The sequence below is a fragment of the Moschus berezovskii genome, chromosome 7 (genome assembly GCF_049115385.1).
Source record: "Moschus berezovskii isolate FMDL1 chromosome 7, NW_MosBer_1.0, whole genome shotgun sequence".
In the NCBI taxonomy this organism is placed as follows: Eukaryota; Metazoa; Chordata; class Mammalia; order Artiodactyla; family Moschidae; genus Moschus; species Moschus berezovskii.
In genome coordinates, this window is record NC_142466.1 from 2,563,654 (window position 1) to 2,581,397 (window position 17,744).

Consider the following 17,744-nt stretch of genomic DNA (forward strand, 5'->3'; position numbering starts at 1 on the left):
TGTGAGATGAGGAAATTTTATGCTACAGAATCTCAAGACAAATGCCACAATCCCGCTTGAAAGGCCAAAGTGTACTTGACTCCCTTTACGCGACTCAGAATGTTCCCTAACATCCTTCATCATTGGAGAGGAAAACACACTTTATGGACTCAAATCGAGAAGATGTATTTTTCCCATTTAACAGCATGAGAGTACTCCGGAAGTTCCCCTTCAAACACAAAACTTGACTTCCCTGAAGCAACCCGAGCGAGTTCCTGAGGTCCGTGCCGCAACTCCGTAAATACCCCATCTTCCCGACCCAACTGGAGAAACACCACAAAATTATACCCTCAATGCGAGCAGAGGAAAATTTTCGCTGCAGAATCTCAAGAGAAATCCCACATTCCTGCTTGAAAGGGAAAAGGGTACTTGATTTCCTTTATGCGACTCAGAATGTTAACTAACATCTGTCCTCAGTAGAGAGGAGAACACTCTTCATGCACTCAAATCAAGAAGAGGCAATATTTAAATGTAAAGCCTTAAGAGTAATCAAGAAGTTCCCCTTCGAACACAAAAGGTGATTGACTTCCCTGAAGCAACCCGAGAGAGTTCCTGAGGTTTCCAGCTCAACTCGAGAAGTACCCCATTCTTCCAGCCGCAACTCGAGAAACACCACAATATTATCCCCTCAATGCGAGATGAGGAAATTTTATGCTTCAGAATCTGAAGAGAAATCCCACACTCCCGCTTGAAAGGCAAGAGGGAACTTGGCATACTTTATGCCCCTCAGAAATTTCCCTAAAATCCTTCCCCATTGCAGAGGCGTACACAATTTATGGACTCAAATACAGAAGAGCCCCAATTCGCTAAAACGGCTCGAGAGTAATCCGGAAGTTCCCCGTCCAGCACAAAAGGGGACCTGACTACCCTGAAGTAACTCCAGTGAGTTCCTGAGGTCCCAGTTGAAACTCGAGAAGTACCCCCAGCTTCCCGCCGAAATTTGGGAAACACCACAAAATTATCCCCTCAGTGCGAGATGAGGAAACATTGCGCTGCAGAATCTGAAGAGAAATCCCACATTCACAAATGAAAGGCAGAAGCGTACTTGACTCCCTTTATGTCACTCAGAAAGTTCCCTAACATCCTTCCCCATTGGAGAGGGGAACACACTTTATGGACTCAACACGCCAAGAGGCCCTATTCCATTTAAAGGGCTCGAGAGTAATCCGGAAGCAACTCTTCAAGAACAAATGGGGACCTGACTTCCCTGAAGTAACTGGAGTGAGTTGCTGAGGTCCCCGTCACAACTCAAGAAGTAACCCCAGTTTCCCCGCCACAACATGAGAAACACCACAAAATTATCCCCTCAATGCGAGAGGAGGAAATATTGCGATGCAGAATCTCAAGAGAAATACGACATTCCCTCTTGAAAGGCAAAAAGTACTTGACACCATTTATTTGACTCAGAAAGTTCCCTCACACAGCCGTCCCCATTGGAGAGGAGAACACACTTTATGGACTCAATTTGAGATGAGACCCTGTTCAAAAATAAGGGCTCGAGAGCAATCCGGAAGATCCCCTTCCAACACCAAAGGGGACCTTACTTCCCTGAAGCAACCCTAGCGAGTTTCTGAGGTCCCCGTCGCAACTCGAGAAGTACCCCCTGCTTCCCGCTGCAACTCGAGAAGCAGCACAAAATTATCCCCTTAATGCGAGATCAGGATATTTGGGATGCAGAATCTCAATAGAAATACCACTTTCCCTCTTGAAAGGCAAAAAGGTACTTGACACCCTTTATTCGACACAGAAAGTTCTCTCACACAGCCGTCCCCATTGGAGAGGAGAACACAATTTATGGACTCAATTCGAGATGAGCCTCTGTATACTTTTAAGGGCTCGAGAGCAAACCGGAATTTCCCCTTCCAAAAACAAAGGGGAACTGACTTCCCTGAAGCAACCAGAGCGAGTTCCTGAGGTCCCCTTTGCAACTCGAGAAGTACACACAGCTTCCCGCCGCAACTGGAGAACACCACAAAACTATACTCTCAAAGCGAGATGAGGAAATTTTGCGATGCAGAATCTCAAGAGCATTACCACATTCCCTCTTGAAATGCAAAAAGGTACTTGAAACCCTTTATTCGACTCAGAAAGTTCCTTCACGCAGCCGTCACCATTGCAGAGGAGAACACACTCTATGGACTCAAATCGAGATGAGCCCCTGTTCACATTTAAGGGCTCGAGTGTAAACCAGAAGTTCCCCTTCCAACACCAAAGGGGACCTGACTTCCTTGAGACAACACGAGCGAGCTTCTGAGGTCCCTGTCGCAACTCGAGAAATACTCCCATCTTCCCGCCGCAACTCGAGAAACACCACAAAATTATCCTCTTAATGCGAGATGAGGAAAGTTTGCAAAGCAGAATCTCAAGAGAAATACCACATTCCCTCTTGAAAGGCAAAAAGTTACTTGAAACCGTTTTTTCGACTCAGAAATTTCCCTCACACAGCCGTCCTTATTGGAGAGGAGAACACACTCTATGGACTCAATTCGAGATGAGCCACTGTTCACATTTAAGGCCTCGAGAGCAAACCGGAAGTTTCCCTTCCAACACCAAAGGGGACCTGACTTCCCTGAAGCAACCCGAGCGAGTTTCTTAGTTCCCGTCGCAACTTGAGAAGTACACCCAGATTCCCGCCGCAACTCGAGAAACACTAAAAAATTATCACCTCAATGCGAGATTAGGAAAGTTTGCGATGCAGAATCTCAAGAAAAATACTAGATTCCCTCTTGAAAGGCAAAAAGGGACGTTACACCCTTTATTCGACTCAGAAATTCCCTCACAGAGCCGACCCCATTGCAGAGGAGAACACACTTTATGGACTCAATTCGAGATGAGCCCCTGTTCACAATTAAGGGTTCGAGAGAAAAACCGGAAGTTCCCCTTCCAACACCAAAGGGGACCTGACTTTGCTGAAGCAACCCGAGTGAGTTCCTGTGGTCCCCATCGCAACTCGAAAAGTACCCCAAGCTTCCCGCCGCAACGGGAGAAAGACCACACAATTATCCCCTCATTGCTAGATGAGGAAATTTTGTGATGCAGAATCTCCAGAGAAATAACACCTTCCCTCTTGAAAGGCAAAATGGTACTTGACTCGCTTTATTCGACCCAGAAAATTCCCTCACACAGCCGTCCCCATTGGGGAGGAGAACACACTTTATGGACTCAATTCGAGAGCAACCCCTATTCACATTGAAGGGCTTGAGAGCAAACCGGAAGTTCCCCTTCCAACACCAAAGGGGACCTGACTTCCCTGAAGCAACCCGAGTGAGTTCTAGAGGTCCCTGTCGCAACTCGAGAAGTAACCCCCAGCTTCAGGCCGCAACTCGAGAAACACAACAAAATTTTTCCCTCAATGCTAGATGAGGATATTTTGCGATGCAGAATCTCAAGAGAAATACCACATTCCCTCTTGAATGGCAAAAAGGTACTTGACACCCTTTATTCGACTCAGAAAGTTCCATCACACAGCAGTCCCCATTGGAGAGGAGAACACACTCTATGGTCTCAATTCGAGATGAGCCCATGTTCACATTTAAGGGCTCGAGAGTAAACCAAAATTTCCCCTTCCAAAACCAAAGGGGACCTGACCTCCCTGAAGCAACTCTAGCGCGTTCCTGAGGTCCCGGTCGCAACTCAAAAATTAACCCCAGCTTCCCGCCACAACATGAGAAACACCACAAAATTATCCCCTCACTGCGAGATGAGGAAATGTTGTGATGCAGAATCTCAAGAGAAATACCACATTCCCTCTTGAAAGGCAAGAGTACTTGACACCATTTATTCGACGCAGAAAGTTCCCTCACACAGCAGTCCCCATTGGAGAGGAGAACACACTCTTTGGACTCAATTCGAGATGAGCCCCTGTTCACATTTAACGGCTCGATAGTAAACCGGAAGTTCCCCTTCCAACAACAAAGGGGACTTGACTTCCCTGAAGCAACCCGAGAGAGTTCTGGAGATCTCCACGGAACTCTAGAAGTAGCCCCTGGTTCCCGCCGGAATGCGAGAAACACCACAAAATTATCCCCTCAAAGCGAGTTGAGGAAATTTGTGCTAATGAATCTGAAGAGAAATCCCACATTGCCGCTTGAAAGGCAAAATGGTACTTTACACACTTTATGCCACTCAGAAAGTTCCCTAACATCCGTCCCCTTTGGAGAAGAAAACACACTTTATGGACTCAGCTCCAGAGGAGGCCCTATTCCCTTTAAAGGGCTCAAGAGTAATCCGGAACTTCCCGTTCCAGCACAAAAGGGGACGTGACTTCCCTGAAGTAACTCGAGTGAGTTCCTGAGGTGCCCATCGCAACTCAAGAAGTGCCCCCCGCTTCTCACTGCAACTCGAGAAACACCACAAAATTATCCCCTCAATGCGAGATGAGGAAATTTTGCGCTGAAGAATCTCAAGAGAAATCCAACATTCCCGTTTGAAAGTTAAAAGAGTAGGTGAAACACTTTTTGCCACTAAGAAAGTTCATTAACAGCCTTCCCCATTGGAGAGGAGAACACACTGTATGGACTCAACTCGAGAAGAGGCCCTATTCCCTTTAAAGGTCTCGAGTATAATCCGGAAGTTCCCATTCCAGCACAAAAGGGGAACTGACTTCCCTGAAGTAACTCGAGTGAGTTCCTGAGTTTCCCGTCGCAAGTTGAGAAGTGCTCCCCGCTTCTCGCAGCAACTCGAGAAACACCACAAAATTATCCCCTGAATGCGAGATGAGGAAATTTTCCGCTGCAGAATTTTAAGAGAAATCCCACATTCCAGCATTAAAGGCTAAAACGTACTGGATTCTCTTTATGTGACTCAGAATGTTCCCTAACATCCATCCGCAGTGGAGAGCAGAACACATTTTATGGACTCAAATCCATAAGAGGCAATGTTCCCATTTAACGGCTCGAGAGAAACCCGGAAGTTCCCCTTCCAACACAAAAGGGGACTTGACTTCACTGAAGTAACCCGAGGAACTTCCTGAGTTCCCTGCGAAACTCTGCAGTACTCCATGCTTCCCTCCGGAACTCGAAAAACAACACAAAATTATCCCCGCAAAGCGAGATGAGGAAATTTTGCGCTGCAGAATCTCAAGAGAAATCCCGGATTCGCGCTTGAAAGGCAAAAGGGTACTTGACTCCCTTTATGCGACTCAGAATGTTCCCTAACATCTCTCCTCATTGGAGAGGAGAAAACACTTTATGGACTCAAATTGAGAAGAGGCAATGTTCCCAATTAAGGGCTCGAGAGTAACCTGGAAGTTCCCCTTTCAACACAGAAGGGGACTTTACTTCCCTGAAGCAACCCAAGCGAATTTCTGAGGTTCGCGCGCAACTTGAAAAGTACCCCCAGCTTCCCGCCGCAGTTTGAGAAACACCAAAAAATTATCCCCTCAATGCGAGTCGAGGAAATTTTGCACTGCAGAATCTCAAGAGAAATCCCACATTCCCGCTTGATAGGTAAACGGGTACTTAACTTATTTTATGCGACTCTGAATGTTAACTAACATCTGTCCACATCGGAGAGGAGAACACATTTTAAGGACTCAAATCTAGAAGAGGAAATGTATCCATTTAACTGCTCCAGAGTAACCCAAAAGTTCCCCTTCCAACACAAAAGGGGACTTGACTTCCCTGAAGCAACCCGAGCGAGTTCCTGAAGTCCCCGCGCAAATCGAGAAGTACCCTCAGCTTCCCGCCGCAATTCGATAAACACGACAAAATTATCCCCTCAATGGGTGATGAGGAAATTTTGCAATGCAGAATCTCAAGAGAAATCCCACATACCCACTTGAAAGGCAAAAGGGTACTTTAGACCCTTTTTGCCACTTAGAAAGTTCCATACCATCCCTCCCCATTGGAGAGGAGAACACACTTTATGGACTTAACTCGAGTAGAGTCCCTATTCGCTATAAAGGTCTCAAGAGTAATCCGGAAGTTCCCGATCCAGCAGATAAAGGGACCTGACTTCCCTGAAGTAACTTGAGTGAGTTCCTGAGGTCCCCGTCGCAACTGGAGAAGTGCCCCCCGCTTCTCCCTGCAGCTTGAGAAACACCACAAAATTATCCCCTCAATGCGAGATGAGGAAATTTTGCAATGCAGAATCTCAAGAGAAATCCCGCATTCCCACTTGAAAGGCAAAAGGATACTTGACTCCCTTTATGCCACTCAGAATGTTCCCTAACATCCGTCCTCAATGGAGAGGAGAACACACTTCATGGAATCAAATCGAGAAGAGGCAATGTTCCCATTTAACGGCATTAGAGTAACCCGGAATTTCCCCTTCCAACACAAAAGGGGACTTGACTTCCCTGAAGCCACCAGAGCGAGTTCCTGAAGTCCCCACACAACTCGAGAAATATCCCCTGCTTCCTGCCGCATAGGCGGAAACACCACAAAATTATCCCCTCAATGCGAGATAAGGAAATTTTGCAATGCAGAATCTCAAGAGAAAACCCACATTCCCTCATGAAAGGCTAAAGGGTACTTGACTCCCTTTATGCGGCTCAGAATGTTCCCTAACATCCGTCCTCAGTGGAGAGGAGAACACACTTTATGGAGTCAACTAGAGAAAAGGCAATGTTCCCATTTAACGACACAAGAGTAAACCGGGAGTTTCCCTTCCAACACAAAATGGGACTTGACTTCCCTGAATCAACCCGAGCGAGTTGCAAAGATACCTGCGCAAATCGAGAAGTACCCCCTGCTTCCCGCCGCAACTCGAGAAACACCATAAAATTAACCCCTCAATGCGAGATGAGGAGATTTTCAGCTGCAGAATCTTAAGAGAAATCCCACATTCCAGCATTAAAGGCTAAAGCGTACTGGATTCTCTTTATGCGACTCAGAATGTTCCCTAACATCCATCCGCAGTGGAGAGAAGGACACATTTTATGGACTCAAATCCATAAGAGGCAATGTTCCCATTTAAAGGCTCGAGAGAAACCCGGAAGTTCCCCTTCCAACACAAAAGGGGACTTGACTTCACTGAAGTAACCCTAGGGACATCCTGAGTTCCCTGCGAAACTCTGCAGTACTCCATGCTTCCCTCCGGAACTCGAAAAACAACACAAAATTATCCCCTCAAAGCGAGATGAGGAAATTTTGCGCTGCAGAATCTCAAGAGAAATCCCGGATTCGCGCTTGAAAGGCAAAAGGGTACTTGACTCCCTTTATGCGACTCAGAATGTTCCCTAACATCCGTCCTCAGTGGAGAGGGGAACACACTTTATGGACTCAAATTGAGAAGAGGCAATGCTTCAAATTGAGAAGAGGCAATATTTCAAATTAAGGGCTCGAGAGTAACCCGCAAGTTCCCCTTTCAAAACAGAAGGGGACTTTACTTCCCTGAAGCAACCCAAGCGAGTTTCTGAGGTCCGCGCGCAACTCGAAAAGTACCCCCAGCTTCCCGCTGCACTTCGAGAAACACCACAAATTATCCCCTCAATGCGAGTTGAGGAAATTTTGCGCTGCAGATTCTCAAGAGAAATCCCACATTCCCGCTTGATAGGTAAACGGGTACTTAACTTCCTTTATGCGACTCAGAATGTAACTAACATCTGTCCTCATCGGAGAGGAGAACACATTTTAAGGACTCAAATCGAGAAGAGGAAATGTACCCATTTAACTGCTCCAGAGTAACCCGGAAGTTCCCCTTCCAACACAAAAGGGGACTTGATTTCCCTGAAGCAACCGGAGCGATTCCTGAGGTCCCCGCGCAAATCGAGAAGTACCCTCAGCTTCCCGCCGCAATTCGATAAACACCATAAAATTATCCCCGCAATGGGTGATGAGGAAATTTTGCAATGCAGAATCTCAAGAGAAATCCCACATTCCCGCTTGAAAGGCAAAAGGGTACTTTACACACTTTTTTGCCATTCAGAAAGTTCCCTAACATCCCTCCCCATTGGAGAGGAGAACACACTTTATGGACTCAACTCCAGAAGAGTCCCTATTCCCTATAAAGGTCTCAAGAGTAATCCGGAAGTTCCCGATCCAGCAGATAAAGGGACCTGACTTCCCTGAAGTAACTCGAGTGAGTTCCTGAGGTCCCCGTCGCAACTCGAGAAGTGCCCCCGCTTCTCGCTGCAGCTTGAGAAACACCATAAAATTATCCCCTCAATGCGAAATGAGGAAATTTTGCAATGCAGAATCTCAAGAGAAATCGCACATTCCAGCATGAAAGGCTAAAGTGTACTAGACTCCCTTTATGCGGCTCAGAATGTTCCCTAACATCCGTCCTCAGTGGAGAGGAGAACACACTTTATGGAGTCAACTACAGAAGAGGCAATGTTCCCATTTAACGGCTCGAGAGTAACCCGGAAGTTTCCCTTCCAAAACAAAAGGGGACTTGACTTCCCTGAAGCAACCCGAGCGAGTTGCTGAGGTCCCCGCGCAACTCGAGAAGGACCCCCTGCTTCCCGCCGCAACTCGAGAAACACCACAAAATTATTCCCTCCATGCGAGATGAGGAAACTTGTGCTGCAGAATCTCAAGAGAAATCCCGCATTCCCGCTTGAAATGCTTAAAGATACTTGACTCCCGTTATGCCACTCAGAATTTTCCCTAATATCCGTCCTCAGAGGAGAGGAGAACACACTTCATGGACTCAAATCGATAAGAGGCAATGTTCCCATTTAACGGCATTAGAGTAACCCAGAAGTTCTCCTTCCAAAACAAAACGGGACTTGACTTCCCTGAAGCAAGCCGAGCGAGTTCCTGAGGTCCCCACGCAACTCTAGAAATATACCTGGCTTCCTGCTGCAAAGCTAGAAACACCACAAAATTATCCCCTCAATGCGGGATGAGGAAATTTTGCACTGAAGAATCTCAAGATAAATCCCACATTCCTGCTTGAAAGGCAAAAGTGTACTTTGCGCAATTTTTGCCACTCAGAAAGTTCCCTAACATCCCTCCCCATTGGAGAAAACACTTTATGGACTCAATTGAAGAAGTGGCACTCTTACCTTTAAAGGTCTCAAGAGTTTTTCGGAAGTTCCCCTTCCAGCACAAAAGGGGACCTGACTTCCCTGAAGTAACTCGAGAGAGTACCTGAGGTCCCCGTCGCACCTCGAGAAGTATCGCCAGCTTCAAGCCGCAATTGGAGAATCACCACAAAATTATCCCCTCAATGCGAGATGTGGAAATTTTGCCGTGACTTATCTCAAGAGAAATCCGACATTCCCGTTTTAAAGGCAAATGCGTACTTGACTCCCTTTAAGTGACTCAGAATGTTCCCTAGCATCCGTCCTCATTGGAAAGGAGAACACACTTTATGGACTCAAATCGAGTAGAGGCAATATTCCCATTTAACAGCTGGAGACTAACCCGGAAATTCCCCTTCCAACACAAAAGGGGACTTGACTTCCCTGAAGCAACCCGAGACAGTTTCTGAGGTCTCCAAGGAACTCCAGAAGTAGCCCCTGGATCCTGCCAAAATGCGAGAAACACCACAAAATTATTCCCTCAAAGCGAGATGAAGAAATTTTCGCTGCATAATCTCAAGAGTAATCCCACATTCCTGCTTGAAAGGCAAAAGGGTACTTGACTCTATTTATGCGACTCAGAATGTTCCCTAACATCCGTCCCCATTGGAGAGGAGAACACAATTTATGGAGTCAACTAGAGAAGAGGCCCTATTTCCTTTAAAGTGCTCAAGAGTAATACGGAAGTTCACATTCCAACACAAAAGTGGACCTGAATTCCCTGAAGTAACTCGAGTGAGTTCCTGAGGTCCCTGCACAACTCGAAAAGCACCCCCACTTTTCCGCCGCAATTCGAGAAACACCCCAAAATTATCCCCTCAATGCGATTGAGGAAATTTTGTGCTGCAGAATCACAAGAGAAATCCCACATTCCCTCTTGAAAGGCAAACAGTACTTGACTCCCTCTATGCCACTCAGAATGTTCCCTAACATCTGTCCTCAGTGGAGAGGAGAACACACTTTATGGACTCAAATCCAGAAGAGGCAATGTTCCCATTTAATGGCTCGAGAGTAAGTCGGAAGATCCCCTTCCAACACAAAAGGGACTTGACTTCCCTGAAGCAACCCGAGCGAGTTCCTGAGGTCCCTCCTCAACTCCAGAATACCGCGACCTTCCGTTGCAATTCGAGAAACACCACAGAATTATCCCCTCAATGCGAGATGAGGAAATTTTCGCTGCATAATATCAAGAGTAATCCCACATTCCTCCTTGAAAGGCAAAATGGAACATTACACACTTTATGCCACTCAGAAAGTTCCCTAACATCCGTCTGCATTGGAGAGGAGAACACACTTCATGGAATCAAATCTGAAGAGGCCCTATTCCCTTTAAAGGGCTCAAGAGTAATCCGGAAGTTCCCCTTCTAGCACAAAAGGGGACCTGACTTCCCTGAAGTAACTCGAGTGAGTTCCTGAGGTCCCCTTCGCAACTTGATAAGTCCCCCCGCTTCACACTGCAACTCGAGAATCACAACAAAATTATCTCCTCAATGCCAGATGAGGAAAATTTGCGCTGCAGAATCTCAATAGAAATCCCACATTCCAGCAGGAAAGGCTAAAGGGTACTTGAATCCCTTCATGCAACTCATAATGTTCCCAAACATCAGTCCTCAGTGGAGAGGAGAACACATTTTATGGACTCAAATCGAGAAGAGGCATTGTTCCCATTTAACGGCTCAAGAGTAACCTGGAAGTTCCCCTTCCAACACAAAAGGGGACTTGACTTCCCTGAAGCAACTCGAGAGAGTTCCTGAGGTCCCTGCGCAACTGGAGAAATACCCCATGATTCCCTCCGCAACTCGAGAAACAACACCAAATTATCCCCTCAATGCGAGATGAGGAAATTTTGCGCTGCAGAGTCTAAAGAAAAATCACACATTCCTGCTTGAAGGCAAAATGGTACTTTATACACTTTAGGCCACTCAGAAAGTTTCCTAACAGCGGTCCCCATTGGAGAGGAAAACACTTTATGGACTCAACTCGAGTAGAGGCCCTCTTCCCATTAAATGGCTCGAGAGTAACCCAGAAGTTCCCCTTCCAACAAAAAAGGGGACTTGACTTCCTTGAAGCAACCCGAGCGATATCCTAACGTCACCGCCCAACTCGAGAAGTACCCCCAGTTTCCCGCCGCAATTCGAGAAACACCACAAAAAAATCGCCCCAATGCGAGATAAGGAAATTTTCCACTGCAGAATCTCAAGAGAATTCCCACATTCCGGCTTGAAAGGCAAAATGGTACTTTAAACACTTTATGCCACTCAGAAAGTTCCCTAACATCGGTCCCCATTGGAGAGGAGAACACACTTTATGGACTCAACTCCAGAAGAGGACCTATTCCCTTAAGAGGTCAGAAGAGTAATTCGGAAGTTCCCATTCCAGCACAAAAGGGGACCTGACTTCCAGAGGTAACTAAATTCAGTTCCTGAGGTCCCCGTCGCAACTTGAGAAGTACCCCCAGCTACCCGCGGCAATTTGAGAAACACCACAAAATTATCCCCTCAATGTGACTGAGGAAATTTTGCGCTGCAGAATCTCAAGAGAAATTCCAAATTCCCGCTTGAAAGGCAAAATGATACTTTACACACTTTATGCCACTCAGAAAGTTCCCTAACATCCGTCCCCAAGGGAGAAGAGAACACACTGTATGGACTCAAGTCGAGAAGAGGACCTATTCCCTTTAAAGGGCTCAAGAGTCATCCGAATGTTCCCGTTCTAGCACAAAAGGGGATCTGACTTCCCTGAAGTAACTCAAGTGAATTCCTGAGATCCCCGTCGAAACTCGAGAAATGTCCCCCGCTTCTCGCTGCAACTCGAGAAACATCACAACATTATCCCCTCAATGCGAGATGAGGAAATTTTGTGCTGCAGAATCTAAAGAGAAATCCCACATTACAGCATGAAAGGTTAAAGGGTACTTGACTCCCTTTATGCGATTCAGAATGTTCCCTAACATCCGTCCTCAGTGGAGAGGAGAACACATTTTATGGACTCAATACGAGAAGAGGCATTGTTACCATTTAACAGCTCAAGAGTAACCCGGAAATTCCCCTTCCAACACAAAAGGGGACTTGACTTCCCTGAAGCAACCCGAGCGAGTTCCTGAGGTCTTCATGCAACTCGAGAAGTAGCCCCTGCTTCTGGCCACAACTCGAGAAACACCAGAAAATTATCCGCTCAATGCGAGATGAGGAAATGTTGCGCTGAAGACTCTCAAGAGAAATCCCACATTCCCTCTTGAAAGGCAAAATGGTACTTTACACACTTTATGCCACTCAGAAAGTTCCTTAACATCCGTACCCATTGGAGAGGAAAACACAATTTATGGAGTCAACTAGAGAAGAGGCCCTATTCCCTTTAAAGGGCTCAAGAGTAATCCGGAAGTTCCCGTTCCAACACAAAAGGGGACCTGAATTCCCTGAAGTAATTCGAGTTAGTTCCTGAGGTCCCGCACAACTCGAAAGAACCCCCATCTACCCGCCGTAATTAGAGAAACACGCCAAAATTATCCCCTCAATGCGACTGAGGAAATTTTGCGCTGCAGAATCTCAAGAGAAATCCCACACTCCCTCTTGAAAAGAAAAAGGGTACTTGACACCTTTATGCGACTCAGAATGTTCTCTAACATCCGTCCTCAGTGGAGAGGAGAACAAAGTTTTTGGACTCGACTCGAGAAGAGGCAATGTTGCCGTTTAATGGCTCCAGAGTAACCCGGATGTTCCCCTTCCAACACAAAAGGGGACTTGACTTCCGTGAAGCAACCCGAGGGATTTCCTGACTTTCCTGCCCAAATCTAGAAGTACCCCTTGCTTCCCGCCGCAACTCGAGAAACACCATAAAATTATCCCCTCAATGCGAGATGAGGAAATTTTGTAATGCAGAATCTTAAGAGAATTCCTACATTCCCGCTTGAAAGGCAAAAGCGTACTTGACTCCCTGTATGCGACTCAGAATGTTCCCTAATATCCGTCCTCAGTGGAGAGAAGAACACAGTTTATGGACTCAAATCGAGAAGAGGTAATGTTCCCATTTAACGATTTGAGAATAACTCGGAAGTTCCCCTTCCAAAACAAAATTGGACTTGACTTCCCTGATGCAACCCGAACGAGTTCTTCAGGTCCCTGCTCAACTCCAGAAATATCCCGAGCTTTCCACCGCAATTTGAGAAACAGGACAAAATTATCCCCTCAATGCAGGACGAGGAAGTTTTGTAATGAAGAATCTCAAGAGAATTTCCACATTCCCGCATGAAAAACAAAAGGGTACTTGACTCTCTGTTTGCGACTCAGAATGTTCCCTAACATCCGTCCTCAATGGAGAGGAGAACACAGTTTATGGACTCAAATCGAGAAGATGCAATGTTCCCATTTAACGGTTTGAGAGTAACTCGGAAGTTCCCCTTCCAACACAAAATTGGACCTGACTTCCGTGAAGCAACCTGAGCGAGTTCCTGAGGTCCCCGCTCAACTCCAGAAAAATTCCGACCTTCCCGCCGCAGTTCGAGAAACACTACAAAATTATCCCCTCAATGCGAGATGAGGAATTTTTCGCTGCATAATCTCAAGAGTAATCCCACATTCCTGCTCGAAAGGCAAAATGGTACTTTACACACTTTATGCCACTCAGAAAGTTCCCTAACATCCCTCCCCATTGGAGAGGAGAACACACTTCATGGAATCAAATACTGAAGAGGCCTTATTCCCTTTAAAGGCCTCAAGAGTAATGCAGATGTTCCCGATCAAGCACAACAGGGGACCTGACTTCCCTGAAGTAACTTGAGTGAGTTCCTGAGGTCCCCGTCGCAACACAAGAAGTGCCCCCAGCTTCTCGCTGTAACTCTAGAAACACCACAAAATTATTCCCTCAATGCGAGATGAGGAAATTTTGCAATGCAGAATCTCAAGAGAAATCCCACATTCCAGCATGAAAGGCTAAAGGATACTTGACTGCCTTTATGTGGCTCAGAATGTTCCCTAACATCCATCCTCAGTGGAGAGGAGAACACACTTTTTGGAGTCAACTAGAGAAGAGGCAATGTTTCCATTTAACGGCTCGAGAGTAACCCGGAAGTTTCCCTTCCAACACAAAAGGGGACTTGACTTCCCTGAAGAAACCCGAGCGAGTTGCTGAGGTCCCCGCGCAACTCGAGAAGTATCCCCTGCTTCCCGCTGCAACTTGAGAAACACCACAAAATTACCCACTCAATGAGAGATAAGGAAATTTTGCACTGCAGAATCTTAAGAGAATTCCCACATTCCAGCATGAAAGGCTAAAGGGTACTTGACTCCCTTTATGCGGCTCAGAATGTTTGCTAACATCCGTCCTCAGTGGAAAGGAGAACACAATTTATGGAGTCAACTACAGAAGAGGCAATGTTTCCATTTAACTGCTCGAGAGTAACCTGGAAGTTCCCCTTCCCACACAAAAGGGGACTTGACTTCCCTGAAGTAATCCGAGGGATTTTCTGAGGTCCCTGCGAAACTCTGAAATACCCCATGCTTCCGTCCAAAACTCAAGAAACAACACAAAATTATCCCCTCAAAGTGAGATGAGAAAATTTTGCAATGCAGAATCTCTAGAGAAATCCCACATTCCCGCTTGAAAGGCAAAAGCGTACTTGACTCCCTTTAAGCGACTCAGAATGTTCCCTAGAATCCGTCCTCATTGGAGAGGAGAACACTCTTTATGGACTCTAATCGGGAAGAGGCAATATTCCCATTTAACAGCTGGAGACTAAGCCGGAAGTTCCCCTTCCAACAAAAAAGGGGACTTGACTTCCCTGAAGCAACCGGAGGGACTTCCTGAGATCCCCGTGCAAATCGAGAAGTACAGTCTCCTTCCCACCGCAATTCAATAAACACCACAAAATTATCCCCTTAATGCGAGATGAGGAAATTTTGCACTGCAGAATCTCAAGAAAATCCCACATTACGGCTTGAAAGGTAAAAGTGTAGGTGACAAACTTTTTGCCACTAAGAAAGTTCCCTAATATCCGTGCCGTTTGGAGAGGAGAACATACTTTATGGAATCAAGTCGAGAAGAAGCAATGTTCCCATTAAACTGCTGAAGAGTAACCCGGAAGTTTCCCTTCCAACACAAAAGGGGACTTGACTTCCCTGAAGCAACCCGAGAGAGTTCCTGAGGTCTCCAAGGAACTCCAGAAGTAGCCCCTGGTTCCCGCCTCAACGCGAGAAACACCACAAAATTATCCCCTCAATGGGAGCTGAGGAAATTTGCGCTAAAGAATCTCAAGAGAAATCCCACATTCCCGCTTGAAAGGCAAAATGGTACTTTACACACTTTATGCCACTCAGAAAGTTCCCTAACATCTGTCCCCTTTGGAGAGGAGAACACACTGTATAGACTCAACTCGAGAGGAGGCCCTATTCCCTTTAAAGGGCTCAAGAGTAGGCTGGAACTTCCCGTTCCAGCACAAGAGGGGACCTGACTTCCCTGAAGTAACTCGAGTGCGTTCCTGAGGTCCCCATTGCAACTCAAGAAGTGCCCCCCGCTTCTCGCTGCAAGTGGAGAATCACCACAAAATTATCCCATCAATGCGAGATGAGGAAATTTTGTGCTGCAGAATCTAAAGAGAAATCCCATATTACAGCATGAAAGGTTAAAGGGTACTTGACTCCCTTTATGCGACTCAGAATGTTCCCTAACATCCGTCCTCAGTGGAGAGGAGAACACATTTTATGGACTCAATACGAAAAGAGGCATTGTTACAATTTAACGGCTCGAGAATAACCCGGAAATTCCCTTTCCAACAAAAAAGGGGACTTGACTTCCCTGCAGGAACCCGAGCGAGTTCCTGAGGTCTCCACGCAAGTCGAGAAGTACCCCCTGCTTCCCGCCACAACTCGAGAAACACCAGAAAATTATCCCCTCAATGCGAGATAGGAAATGTTGCGCTGAAGACTCTCAAGAGAAATCCCACATTCTCGCTTGAAAGGTAAAATGGTACTTTACACACTTTATGCCACTCAGAAAGTTCCTTAACATCCGTACCCATTGGAGAGGAGAACACAATTTATGGAGTCAACTAGAGAAGAGGCCCTATTCCCTTTAAAGGCTCAAAAGTAATCCGGAAGTTTCCGTTCCAACACAAAAGGGGACCTGAATTCCCTGAAGTAAATCGAGTGAGTTCCTGAGGTCCCCGCACAACTCGAAAGAACCCCAGCTTCCCGCCGCAATTTGAGAAACACCCAAAAATTATCCCCTCAATGCGACTGAGGAAATTTTAGGCTGCAGAAACTCAAGAGAAATCCCACATTCCCTCTTGAAAGGCAAAAGGGTACTTGACACACTTTATGCCACCCAGAAAGTTCCCTAACATCCGTCCCCATTGAAGAGGAGAACACACTTTATGGACTGAGGTCGAGAAGAGGCCCTATTCCCATTAAAGAGCTCGAGAGTAATCCTAAAGTTCTGTTTCCAACACAGTAGCGTCTTGACTTCACTGAAGCAACCTGATCGAGTTCCTACGGCCCCCGTCGCAACTTGAGAAGTACCCCCAGCTTCCCGCCACAACACGAGAAACACCACAAAATTATCCCCTCATGCGAAATGAGGAAATTTTGCGCTGCAGAATCTCAAGAGATATACCACATTCCCTCTAAAAGGCAAAAGGGCACTTGACACGATTTATGCCACTCAGAAAGTTCCCTAACGTCCATCCCCACTGGAGATGAAAACACACTTTATGGACTCAACTCGAGAAGAGGTCCTATTCCCATTAAAGGGCTCGAAAGTAATCCGGAAATTCCCCTTCAAGCACAAAAGGGGACATGACTTCCTTGAAGTAACTCGTGTGAGTTCCTGAGTTCCCGTTGCAACTCGAAAATTACCCCAAGCTTCCCGTCGCAATTCGAGAAACACCACAAAATTATCCCCTCAATGCGAGATGAGGAAATTTTGCACTGCAGAATCTCAAGAAAAAACCCACATTCCCGCATGAAAGAAAACATGGTACTTGACTCCCTTAATGCGACTCAAAATGTTCCCTAACATCCGTCCTCAGTGGAGAGGAGAACACACTTTATGGACTCAAATCGAGAAGAGTCAGTATTCCCATTTAACGGCTCGAGAGTAATCCGGAATTTCCCCTTCCAACACAAAAGTGGACTTGACAACCCTGAAGCAACCCGAGCGAGTTCTTGAAGTCCCCAACGCAACTCGAGAAGTACCTCCTGCTTCACGCCGCAACTCAAGAAACACCAGAAAATTATCCCCTGAATGCAAGATGAGGTAATTTTTCGCTGCAGAATCTCAAGATAACTTTCACATTCCCGCTTGAAAAGAATTAGGGTACTTGACACACTTTATGCCACTCAGAAAGTTCCATAACATCCGTCCCCATTGGAGAGGAGAAGACACTTTATGGACTCAATTCGAGAAGAGGCCCTATTCCCATTAAAGGGCTTGAGAGTAATCCGAAAGTCCCACTTCCAGCACAAAAGAGGACCTGATTTCACTGAAGTAACTCGAGTGATTTCCTGAGTTCCCCGTCACAATGCGAAAAACACCACAAAATTATCCCCTCAATACGAGATGAGGAAATTTTGCCTTGCAAAATATCAAGAGAAATCCCACATTCGCGCTTGAAAGGCAAAAGAGTTCTTGACTCCCTTTACGTGACTCAGAATGGTCCCTAACATCCGTCCTCAGTGGAGAGAAGAACACAATTTATGGACTCAAATAGAGAAGAGGCAATATTCCCATTTAAAGCCTCGAG